Source organism: Artemia franciscana, chromosome 21 (genome assembly GCF_032884065.1).
Source record: "Artemia franciscana chromosome 21, ASM3288406v1, whole genome shotgun sequence".
Lineage (NCBI taxonomy): Eukaryota > Metazoa > Arthropoda > Branchiopoda > Anostraca > Artemiidae > Artemia > Artemia franciscana.
The window spans coordinates 2,861,159-2,875,093 of NC_088883.1; positions in this window are offsets into that span (position 1 = coordinate 2,861,159).

Consider the following 13,935-nt stretch of genomic DNA (forward strand, 5'->3'; position numbering starts at 1 on the left):
AATTTGGATATTGTCTATCCAACAATTAGACAGAAGCTTGGATATGCACTGATTAACTGGCATCCTTCTGATAAATCAGCGCGACTTGTTCTTGAACCGTGGTTAACAGTTTTTCCTAAGGCGCATATGGACGCATTTTTGATTAAGCATATCGTACCTAAGCTTGCAAAAGAGCTAAATGCAATGACAATTAATCCTCAGTCTCAAGTCTTGGATCAATGGAATTGGGTAATGGCTTGGGAAGATCTTTTACCTATTGTACAGGTGACGACCATGCTTGAAAAATTCTTTTTCCCTAAATGGCTACAGGTCCTTGCCACGTGGTTAAACCATAACCCTAATTATGAAGAAGTTACAAATTGGTATAAAGGGTGGAAGGTTCTTTTTCTTGAAAATATTGCCAAACATCCTAGTGTTTATGAACAACTCACAAAAGCACTTGATATAATGAACCGTGCAGTTCAAATGGCAAGTGAAGCACCGCCAAGGGTTCCACAGCCTTTCATACCTTTCCCTACTCGGCCTGCGTTGTTACCAACTCCACCACCTCGTATTAACCAGCCACAAAGTCGGGTGGAGATGTCCATGCCCTCTGGTTTTAAAGATTTGGTGATTAGACGTTGTGAAGAAAGGGGTATTCTAATAATGCCTGTTGATAGGTGGCAAGAAGGAAAACAAGTGTATAAATGTGGCAGTGGATTTATATATTTTGATAAAAATGTGATTTTTGCAGAAGATAATGGAACACGTTGGATTCCAATATCCATACACACTCTTCTGGAAACGGTTGGATTTGTGGCTGGAAACCAGCCACAAAGTCAGGTGGAGATGTCCATGCCCTCTGGTTTTAAAGATTTGGTGATTAGACGTTGTGAAGAAAGGGGTATTCTAATAATGCCTGTTGATAGGTGGCAAGAAGGAAAACAAGTGTATAAATGTGGCAGTGGATTTATATATTTTGATAAAAATGTGATTTTTGCAGAAGATAATGGAACACGTTGGATTCCAATATCCATACACACTCTTCTGGAAACGGTTGGATTTGTGGCTGGAAACCAGCCACAAAGTCGGGTGGAGATGTCCATGCCTTCTGGTTTTAAAGATTTGGTGATTAGACGTTGTGAAGAAAGGGGTATTCTAATAATGCCTGTTGATAGGTGGCAAGAAGGAAAACAAGTGTATAAATGTGGCAGTGGATTTATATATTTTGATAAAAATGTGATTTTTGCAGAAGATAATGGAACACGTTGGATTCCAATATCCATACACACTCTTCTGGAAACGGTTGGATTTGTGGCTGGAAACCAGCCACAAAGTCGGGTGGAGATGTCCATGCTCTCTGGTTTTAAAGATTTGGTGATTAGACGTTGTGAAGAAAGGGGTATTCTAATAATGCCTGTTGATAGGTGGCAAGAAGGAAAACAAGTGTATAAATGTGGCAGTGGATTTATATATTTTGATAAAAATGTGATTTTTGCAAAAGATTATGGAACACGTTGGATTCCAATATCCATACAAACTCTTCTGGAAACGGTCGGCTCCTAGAGTTTTCAAAAAATGACGGGTTGTTTTTGCTATCTCGATTTCTTGTATATTAAATATTAGAGAATAAAATGCAGCAATTTTTGTATCTTTCACTGGAAATAGTCGTCTTTTTTCAACTTTGAAGCATGCGCGACTGGTTGTGTAGATTTTTTTTTTAATATTCAAAATTTGAAATACATGTAGCAATTAAACATAATTATGTTTAGTATAGGTAAAATATTTTCTTTCTTGCATGTTATGATGCTTTTAAGAGGAGATTTGAGTGAATGACGTAAATCAGAACACGTTCAGGGCAATTTATTTTTTGATGATCTTTTTGTTTTGTTTTTGGAGATCTAAAAGAAAATAAAGAGAGAAACACACCAAAAGAAGCAGTAGTTATGTTCATACAATTCCAAAGAAAAGACTAAGCTTTAAAATGCCTCATCTTTAAAAAATAGATATGTTTTGATTTAATTTGGGTTTTGCTGACTCTTTGATTGTCAGGGTTTAAGAGAATATATTTAAGAATGTGGACTAGGCAACGTGAGGGATGTAAAGATTTCAAAATAACAGTGGGTGTACACTGGCATAAACGTACATATCCAACCAGACAGCTCGCTCTATATCACGCCAGCTCCCTGAAGTATCTATCGTGTGCCAACGTAGATGGTGCTACTTGGGATACATCATCCGTATAGTGGAAGACAGATCTCCCAAAACTGTACAAGTGTAGTAGCCAGCAGGAGTTCTGAAAAACGACAATCGAAAAATATGATTCGATTCAACTGATTGTGTGACCCGAAGCACATCCAATGAGAAGATGTCTTGACAGCAGCACCTATGAAAAATGACTGGTGGATAGCTGGGTTCCTGTGGTGGTACAGGAGGAGCTAATGTCTAAGGACCCCAGAATTACCCCAAACCTGGCCCAAATAATATTCATCGAATTTTTTTGAACTTTGGCTTGAATACAGCTTTTGTTCGCAGACAATTCTTTGGAAAATCCTTCAGGATTTCGATGCACATAATTAAGTGCAAAACGCCTCGTGTTCAATTACTATCAGCAGGTTTCATAGAACTGGCGCAGGGGATGCATAGAACCTTCTCTTCTTCCTCAAAAAATGAATCTTCCTTCACATTCAAAATGCATAGGACAATTTGTCTGATAATTGGGCCTGTGACACTGTTGTCAGTCTAAGAGAAAAGGAACTAGGATTATTCAACTGAATTGTACTAACTTTATATGAAGCGGAAATATTTCCTTGCCGTGAAAAATTACCGAATTCATGCATGAATATGGATTTGGAAGGTTTGTGGGGGTAGTAAACTTTAAAAATAAATGTTTTTCATATTTTTTTGTGTAAAAAAATCTTCAATCGTCATTTTATTAACGTTGTCTCCCCTCATACCCATAGTATCGCTATTTTCGACCATCGTGCTGGCCTTCTGTCAAGTGTAGATGTAAGTTACAGGGTTCATGCATGAATATGGATTTGGGGGCTGATGGTATAGTACACTATATAAATCAATGTTTTTCATATTTTTAGGGGGGAAATCCGAAAAAAATGTTCATTTTAACCATCATTTTCTCATTAAATAAAAAAAATGTCATATTAAAAATCCTATCCCCCCACCCTAGTATCGCCACATTGAAATAATGTGCTTGTCCACTATCAAGTGTGGATACGGTGAGTATTAAGAACTATATCATCTGCATAAAAATTTGAACACCAATGGCGTAGAATGTCCTTAAATCGGATGAAAGTGATCGTGTAACCTCATCGTCAGAAAGCAGAAGGAAATTACTCTTTGTTGAATATTCCCAAAATTTCAAGATATTGTTTGTTCGAATTTGAGACTGAGGGTCTCTAGTTTAGACAAATGGTTCAAAGTTGAGATAGGTGACAAAAATAGCGATACTAGAGGGTTACGTAAATGAGCGTGGCGGAACCTATTTGCAACCCTTATAGAGGAAATATGAAGCTCCAAGAAATAGCTCTTGATTTGTTTCATTGGTATTATTTGACAGCACACTATTGTGAACTATTGCTTTAAGGTGGGTGAAATCTTTCATGTGATTGCGGCTCATCTCATAGGATCTAGAAGGCGGTGGGGGGGGGGGGTAATTTGCTTTTTATCTTTTATTATTTAAATACTCAGATTGGCGCTTGAGTCTGAAGTAAGTTGGGCATCAGGTTAAAATCCAGTAGGTAAAGAGTCTGAAAGTCATTAAGCCGAAGAAGAAATATGTGAAAAGTAAATCTACTTTGCTAGCCCCTTCTTTGGTAGTTTCCTTTAAAAAAAAATCCATCTCGTTGTTTTATTTTGTAATAGTACCCGTGAGAAGATTTTCAGCTATATTTCTTTTAAAGAAATGTTGAATTGTAACATTTTGTAATTTTAAACCTGAGAAGTGCATTTAACGACTAGGAAGTTTCAATAGACAGCAGTTGAAAATTAAGCGGAAATCATAGGCTGCGCTATAATGAGTAAGTAATGAGCGACGTGGACACAATGTATTGTTATTATTCTTGTTTTGTTTTTTAGACCAGGGAGGTTTCGTACTTAAGAGGTTTGTAATAGGAACTTTGAAAGGGATTTATTTGATTGGAAATTGAAAGGGCTAATGTCCTTTTGAACAATCGCAAGAGATTGGAGGGCAACCCCCCCCCCCCCCCTCACGCCCATCATTTCCCCCACAAATTTTGATCAAAATTTTTAGATAGCCATTTTTCTCAGCGTAATTGAACAGTTCAGAAATTATGTCTTTGAGGATGGAAAGTCCACCATAGCCCTCAAGATATGGGTTGTAAGTTATGCCCTTAGGGCATACAAGGTTGTTTATAGAAAGTATAGTAGTATAAACTTCGGAGTGGGCTAATTTGATTGGTAGTCAGAAGTTCTAGTGTCAAAGTGATCGGAGGGCAACTATCCGCTTCCCCCACATGTCGTATTTTCCTGACATGCATCTGATAGAAATTTTAAGATCACCATCTGTTCAAAAAATAGTCGAAAGATCACATAATAAGACCTTTGGGGCTGACACAACCCTCAGAGTCTGGGGGTGAGGGTTGTTAGTTATGTCCCGAAGGCATATTAAGTTTTGTGGAAAGAGTGGTTGTGTTAACTTCAGAAGAGGCTCATTTGATCTGAAATGTGTAGTTCAGATTGCTTTTTAAGAGTAAAAAATGATGAAGGGCAGCTAGTCCCTCCCCCTCACTGACATCCTCTTTTCCCCAAACGCATCCGATCAAAATTGTGTGATAGCTGTTTTGTTTACAGTAGTCCAAAGAGCATATATTAACAATATCTTCAGGCTGGATACGACCCCCGCCCCAAACCCAGGGGCACTAAATTTTGAGCTTTACGCTGGGGCATATAAAGTTTTTGTGGAAAATACATAAATATATATATATATATTTATATACTACTACTACTACTAATAACTGACTGCAGCACCAAGCCGCCTGAGGCCAACACAGCTACGCACGCTCTTCCTCCAACCTAATCTATTCAAGGCCTCCTTCTTTACACCCTCCCAGGAAGTTCCCATTTCCTTTAAATCTTTATTTATGAGATCCTCCCAACTCAGACAAGGGCGACCTGCTTTCCGTGTAGCCCCAGACGGTTGGCCAAAAATTACAATCTTTGGCAATCTGTCATCCTTCATCCGAAGAACGTGGCCTAGCCATCTCAACCTTTCTTTCGTTATAGCCCTAGAAAGAAGGATTGGATCACATTTTGCCTACAGTTTACTGTGTGAAATACGGTCAGTCAGCTGGGTACCAAGAACATTCCGTAGGCAATTTCTCTGGAAACAGTAAATTTTCATCTGCTTTTCGGAACGCAAATGCTTCAGAGCCATATTTGACCACTGTCATCACTGTAGATATTTTTGACTCGTTCTGACCCTCCTTGTCACAGGTCTTATAACCGCATATTTTCTTTTTGTTCTCCACTTTCGTTTTAAGTTGTTGTTATTCTCGATGCCACTTATCTTTTAACCTCGTTCTGATTCCTTCTGTTGCTTGTAATTTTTGCTGCCACTTATCTTCTAACTGCATAATTTTTTTCTCGCTGTCGTATATCTTATAACCATATATTTCTCTGTTCTTTATTTTCATTTTTGATTCGTTCTGATTCTCATTGTCACAAGCCTTATAACCACTTTTTTTTCATTCTTCAATTGCGTTTTTGAGTCTTTGTAATTGTTGTTTTCGCAAAAATTCTAACTGTATATTTCTTTGCTCTTCAGTTTCGTCTATTATTGCATCAGGCATTTTTTCAATGCCCTTTGCCTCAGCTGTTTGGATTGGTCTTGTCACTTTTGATGGTCTAGGTTATTCATTTTTACCCGAACATTTACATTTCTCAAATATTTCTCTTGATCTTGTCTCATTTGATGGTCCTGCTTGGTCATTTTGAGCTGCTGAAAATTCCTTTTGAAATTAAAACATCGATTATGAATACCTTGAGTCTTCAGTTTCAATCGACATAATTGCTAAACCAATAAATCTATCCTGATTCATTGTTGATATCTGATAGGTTTTTGTTGACTTTAGCCTGGAAAATGATCTCTCTCCAAAATCAACGCTTATTGGAATTGTTAAGAATAGGCTATTTCATAATTTCGAAAAAAATTGTTCATTTTGATGGTGGTGCGAGATTCTCTTATATACTGGCCCGATTGGGCCCATTCGTTCCAATGGCTCTTTATCTAACCTTGGCTGCTACCGTGACTACTGCTATTACAATTAATTCTACTACTAGCAATACCACTACTGCAGCTATATGGCTAACGGTATGAAGGTGAAATTTTCAAGGAATTTTGAGGAGGGATGGTGTACTGAATCACAACACGCCATCTCTATGCACAGTGTCCAAAGGATGTAACAGTAATATCTTAGCAACAGTTAGGTGAAATAATGTAAAACAAACAGGGCTTGTTGTAGGGGATGTTTAACTAACCAAAAGGAAATATTTGCATGCTAGTGCTAATGCTTCCACTTCTGTTACTACTACTGCCACTAAGGCTACCGCTATTAATTATACTATTATTACTACTGTTGCTACTATCAAAACTAAGGGTATTAAGGGGAAGCACTTGGGCTGTATGAAACTAATTCTAAACACACCATGCCTAAGAGGACGTGTCAGAAATTTTTCTGGAACGGTTGATCGTATTAAGTTGAAACTTTCAGCTTATTTTAAAAGACATATCGAAGAAAGCAAAAGTATTATGCGCATACTGCTATTGTTGCTACTACAACTACTGCTACTACGCAAGCTAAGAATATTAAGGTAAAGCTTCTAAGGATTTTGATTCAAATAAATCAAAAATAAAAAGATTGCCAATCAGCACGGAAAGATGTTGGCTCTATTAACCTCCGGCGCTCCCTCAGCCAATCAGCGCGGAAAGATCTTGGCTCTATCGCTGATGTCGTGACGATAGCTATGTGTTGCTTTTAAAAAAAATGTTTGTGTAACTGGTGTCTATGTAGGCTGTGGTAAAAATACGGTCATGGACGTTTGTCTCAGAAATGGGACAGATCACAGCATCACAAACGGGCGTGGTCAGCGGAATTAACTACAGGTCTCCTAAATTCCCACTGCGTGTGTGACCAGCCATCGCTAACAATTCGTCATTGCACACGCGTGAAGGAGGAAACAAGGCAAGATGTGTGACATATGATCTGTGCCAAAACTCTTTAATAGAGAAGATAGGAAAGTACATGACTGTACCTTAGTTGTATTTTCATCTACCGTTTGTTTACGAAGGTAAACGAATTGCAGATTGAACCACTCATACATTGAGACAATAATCAAAATAAATTCAATAATTCAAAATAAATTCAATAATAAATGAATCAAAAGATTCTAAGTGGATACAGGTTGTCCAAGAGTATGTCTTGGAATGTCTTGGAAATGATATTACGTTTTATTTTTAGGTCAACTTTAGGAGGTATAATATCAAATTAAACAATACTATTTGTGTTCAGATTAAAAATTGCTGAAAAACTCTCTCTAATATACATATAATAACTATTATATAACTATTATAGAAAATCTATAATAACTATTATAGAAAAATATCGAAAAGATAGAAAATATTTAATTTTTTTTCAGTTTAAAAAGACTATGTCTATAAAAACTAACAGGGATGAATTAAAAAAACTTTTTCCTCGAAACAAGTTTTTCAAATAAAAGTAAAGAGCTCCATTAAACCAAAAATGAGCAGAAATACAGTCAAATAATCTTCCAAGCATAAAACTACCACAAATCACTTTCAATAAATGAATGAAACCCAAAACGAATAGAAATTACAATAAATAACCGAGTCAAACTCAAAAAGAGCAAAAATTAAGATGAATAGAGCCTGACAACCCCCATGCTTCTCAATACAAGAACATAATTTGTATTTCACGGAAAAACGAATGACCATGGACTGTCCGTTTAATATGCGTATACTGATATTTATTCCTTAAGGTTTTGATAAATGTATTTTAAGTTTTAAAAATGTATTTGTTCTTCTTAATGTAATGGTTCTTCTTGTTTCAGAAGAAATATACACTCAAGAAGAAAATACTCAGAAGAAAATACACTCAAGATCCTAGTTGACCGAGAGGAGAATCAACTAAAATCGTCAACTCGACTCCTCGGAATTTTGGAAGATCTAGAAAAACGATTTAGTGACATATCCAACCCCCTAACGCTTTCATACTTAGCTTCAGTCCTAACTCAGCTTCAGACTGAATATTATGAAGAGTATCATCTGTATGACTATTTTTCAAAACATTTGCATCATTTTATTTTGCCGAAAATACAGTCAGAGGTAGATACATGGAATCCACTGACAGATACAATACCTATCCATTCATGGGTTCATCCGTGGATTCCTTTGTTAGGACAGAATTTGGATATTGTCTATCCAACAATTAGACAGAAGCTTGGATATGCACTGATTAACTGGCATCCTTCTGATAAATCAGCGCGACTTGTTCTTGAACCGTGGTTAACAGTTTTTCCTAAGGCGCATATGGACGCATTTTTGATTAAGCATATCGTACCTAAGCTTGCAAAAGAGCTAAATGCAATGACAATTAATCCTCAGTCTCAAGTCTTGGATCAATGGAATTAGGTAATGGCTTGGGAAGATCTTTTACCTATTGTACAGGTGACGACCATGCTTGAAAAATTCTTTTTCCCTAAATGGCTACAGGTCCTTGCCACGTGGTTAAACCATAACCCTAATTATGAAGAAGTTACAAATTGGTATAAAGGGTGGAAGGTTCTTTTTCTTGAAAATATTGCCAAACATCCTAGTGTTTATGAACAACTCACAAAAGCACTTGATATAATGAACCGTGCAGTTCAAATGGCAAGTGAAGCACCGCCAAGGGTTCCACAGCCTTTCATACCTTTCCCTACTCGGCCTGCGTTGTTACCAACTCCACCACCTCGTATTAACCAGCCACAAAGTCGGGTGGAGATGTCCATGCCCTCTGGTTTTAAAGATTTGGTGATTAGACGTTGTGAAGAAAGGGGTATTCTAATAATGCCTGTTGATAGGTGGCAAGAAGGAAAACAAGTGTATAAATGTGGCAGTGGATTTATATATTTTGATAAAAATGTGATTTTTGCAGAAGATAATGGAACACGTTGGATTCCAATATCCATACACACTCTTCTGGAAACGGTTGGATTTGTGGCTGGAAACCAGCCACAAAGTCAGGTGGAGATGTCCATGCCCTCTGGTTTTAAAGATTTGGTGATTAGACGTTGTGAAGAAAGGGGTATTCTAATAATGCCTGTTGATAGGTGGCAAGAAGGAAAACAAGTGTATAAATGTGGCAGTGGATTTATATATTTTGATAAAAATGTGATTTTTGCAGAAGATAATGGAACACGTTGGATTCCAATATCCATACACACTCTTCTGGAAACGGTTGGATTTGTGGCTGGAAACCAGCCACAAAGTCGGGTGGAGATGTCCATGCCCTCTGGTTTTAAAGATTTGGTGATTAGACGTTGTGAAGAAAGGGGTATTCTAATAATGCCTGTTGATAGGTGGCAAGAAGGAAAACAAGTGTATAAATGTGGCAGTGGATTTATATATTTTGATAAAAATGTGATTTTTGCAGAAGATAATGGAACACGTTGGATTCCAATATCCATACACACTCTTCTGGAAACGGTTGGATTTGTGGCTGGAAACCAGCCACAAAGTCGGGTGGAGATGTCCATGCTCTCTGGTTTTAAAGATTTGGTGATTAGACGTTGTGAAGAAAGGGATATTCTAATAATGCCTGTTGATAGGTGGCAAGAAGGAAAACAAGTGTATAAATGTGGCAGTGGATTTATATATTTTGATAAAAATGTGATTTTTGCAGAAGATAATGGAACACGTTGGATTCCAATATCCATACACGCTCTTCTGGAAACGGTTGGCTCCTAGCGTTTTCAAAAAATGACGGGTTTTTTCTGCTATCTCGATTTCTTGTATGTTAAATATTAGAGAATAAAATGCAGCCATTTTTGTATCTTTCACTGGAAATAGTCGCCTTTTTTCAACTTTGAAGCATGCGCGACTGGTTGTGTAGATTTTTTTTTAATATTCAAAATTTGAAATACATGTAGCAATCTATATATATAAAAATAAGTTGTCTGTCTGTGGATGTGTGGATGGATGTGTGGATGGATGTGTCAGGTGACGTCACCTGAAAAAACTGGATTAGGTGACGTCAAAACTGAAAAAACTAAAAAAAGGCAAAAACTACAAAAAAAACTAAAAACTAATAAAAAAAATAAAAAAGCTAAAAAACTAAAAAAACTATAAAGGTAAAAACCAATAAAAAACTAAAAAAAAAACTGAAAAAACTAAAAAAAGGCAAAAACTACAAAAAAAAACTAAAAACTAATAAAAAAAGTAAAAAAGCTAAAAAACTAAAAAAACTAAAAAAACTAAAAAAAGGTAAAAAACTAAAAAAAATAAAAAATAAAAAAAAACTAAAAAAAAGGAAAAAACTGAAAAATAAGCTAAAATAAAGGTAAAAACCAATAAAAAACTAAAAAAAAAGGAAAAAACTAATAAATGACGACACTCAAAGAGAAAGCGACCAGGACAAAAAACTAAAAAAAAAGGCAAAAACTACAAAAAAACTAAAAACTAATAAAAAAAATAAAAAAGCTAAAAAACTAAAAAAACTAAAAAAAGGTAAAAAACTAAAAAAACTAAAAAAAAACTAAAAAAGGTAAAAACTAAAAGAACTAAAAAAGAAAAAAATAAATGACGACACTCAAAGAGAAAGCGACCAGGACAAAAGGAATGTTCGATTAGCAATCAACAAAGCACCGGGACACAGGGAGTATAAATGACGACCAGGACACAAGTAAAAAAAAAAATTAACAAAACTAAAAAGAAGGTAAAAACTACAAAAAAACTAAAAAGAAAAAAAAACTAAAAACTAATAAAAAAACTAAAAAATCTAAAAATCTAAATAAACTAAAAAAGAAAAAAAAAGGAAAAAAATAAAGGAGAAAAACAAAACTAAAAAACGAATGTATATACAGACCGGTAGACCGGGATACAAATGACGACCGGGACACAGGGAATATAAATAACGACCGGGACACAGGGACACAACTACAACGGGGACACCGGGGGAAACAGGGGGATATAAATGACGACCGGGACAAAAAAACTAAAAAGAAATAAAAACTAAAAACTAATAAAAAAAACTAAAAAATCTAAAAATCTAAATAAGCTAAAAAAGAAAAAAAAAGGAAAAAAATAAAGGAGAAAAACAAAACTAAAAAACGAATGTATATACAGACCGGGACACCGGGATACAAATGATGACCGGGACCCGGGACACAGGGAATATAAATGACGACCGGGACACAGGGACACAACTACAACGGGGACACCGGGGGAAACAGGGGGATAACCTGACAATCTATTTATATGCAAAGACAATGGGACAGCAAAGAATGTTGTATATTCGCAAGTTTTACGTAGTTAAAACCATATATATATATATATCTATATTCACAGGTGGGACATAGGGACACAACTACAATGGCGCGTAACTATTATGGCGCGTAACGACTTACGCGTGCGGGGGGGCTTGGGGGGGGCGCGAAGCGCCCCCACCAACTAGGTGTTGGGGTGGCGCGAAGCGCCACCCCAACAGCTAGTTAAACATAATAATGGTTAGTATAGGTAAAATATTTTCTTTCTTGCATGTTATGATGCTTTTAAGAGGAGATTTGAGTGAATGACCTAAATCAGAACACGTTCAGTGCAATTTATTTTTTTATGATCTTTTTGTTTTGTTTTTGGAGATCTAAAAGAAAATAAAGAGAGAAACACACCAAAAGAAGCAGTAGTTATGTTCATACAATTCCAAAGAAAAGACTAAGCTTTAAAATGCCTCATCTTTAAAAAATAGATATGTTTTGATTTAATTTGGGTTTTGCTGACTCTTTGATAGTCAGGGTTCAAGAGAACATATTTAAGAATGTGGACTAGGCAACGTGAGGGATGTAAAGATTTCAAAATAACAGTGGGTGTACACTGGCATAAACGTACATATCCAACCAGACAGCTCGCTCTATATCACGCCAGCTCCCTGAAGTATATCTATCGTGTGCCAACGTAGATGGTGCTACTTGGGATACATCATCCGTATAGTGAAAGACAGATCTCCCAAAACTGTACAAGAGTAGCAGCCAGCAGGAGTTCTGAAAAACGACAATCGAAAAATATGATTCGATTCAACTGATTTTGGGACCCGAAGCACATCCAATGAGAAGATGTCTTGACAGCAGCACCTATGAAAAATGACTGGTGGATAGCTGGGTTCCTGTGTTGGTAGAGAAGGAGCTGATGTCTAAGGACCCCAGAATTACCCCAAGCCTGGCCCAGATAATATACATCGAATTTTTTTGAATTTTGGCTTGAATACAGCTTTTGTTCGCAGACAATTCTTTGGAAAATTCTTCAGGATTTCGACGCAGATAATTAAGTGCAAAACGCCTCGTGTTCAATTACTATCAGCAGGATGCATAGAACTGGCGCAAACTGACACTGTTGTCAGTCAAAGAGAAAAAGAACTAGGATTATGCAACTGAATTGTAATGACTTTATATGAAACGGAAATATTTGCTTGCCGTGAAAAATTACCAAATTCGTGCATGAATATGGATTTGGAAGGTTTGTGGGGGTAGTAAACTTGAAAAATAAATGATTTTCATATTTTTAGGTGTAAAAAAATCTTCAATCGTCATTTTATTAACGTTGTCTTCCCTCATACCCATAGTATCACTATTTTCGACCATCGTGCTTGCCTTCTGTCAAGTGTAGATGTAAGTTACAGGGTTCATGCATGAGTATGGATTTGGGGGGTTGATGGGGTAGTACACTAGAGAAATCAATGTTTTTCATATTTTTAGGGGGGAAATCCGAAAAAAAAAATGTTCATTTTAACCATCGTTTTATCATTAAACATAAAAAAAAATTCATATTAAAAATCGTATCCTCCCCCCCCCCAGTATCACGATATTGAAATAATGTGCTTGTCCACTATCAAGTGTGGGTACGGTGAGTATTTAGAGCTATATCATCTGCATCAAATAAAAACACCAATGGCATAGAATGTCCTATAATTGGATGAAAGTGATCGCGTAACATCACCGTCAGAAAGCAGAAGGAAATTACTCTTTCTTGAGTATTTCCAAAATTTCACGATGCTGTTGGTTCAAATTTGAGACTGATGGTCTCTAATTTAGACAAATGATTCAAAGTTGAGATAGATGACCAAAATAGCGACCCTATTTGCAACTCTTACAGAGGAAATATGAAGCTCCAAGAAATAGCTCCTGATCTGTTTCGTTGGTATCATTTGACTGTACATTATTGGGAACTATTGTTTAAAGGCAGGTGAAATCAATTATGTGCTGAGTGATTTGGACTTACACCTCATAGGATCTAGAAGGGGGGGGGGGGGGCTCAATTTGCTTTTTTGATCCTTTATTATTTAAATAAGATTGGCGCTTGAGTCTGAAGTAAGTTGGGCATCAGGGTAAAATTCAGTAGGTAAAGAGGCTGAAAGTCATTAAGCCGAAGAAGAAATATGTGAAAAGTAAATCTACTTTGCTAACCCCTTCTTTGGTAGTTTCCTAAAAAAAATCCATTTCATCGATATATTTTTTATATATATTTTATTTAGATATATCATATTTTTTTAGTATCCATGAGAAGATTTTCAGCTATATTTCTTTTAAAGGAATATTTAATTGTAACATTTTATAATTTTAAACATGAGAAGTGTATTTAACGACTAGGAAGTGTCAATGGACTTCCAAAGTACAAATCATAGGCAGTGCTATTGCACTGTAATGAGTAAG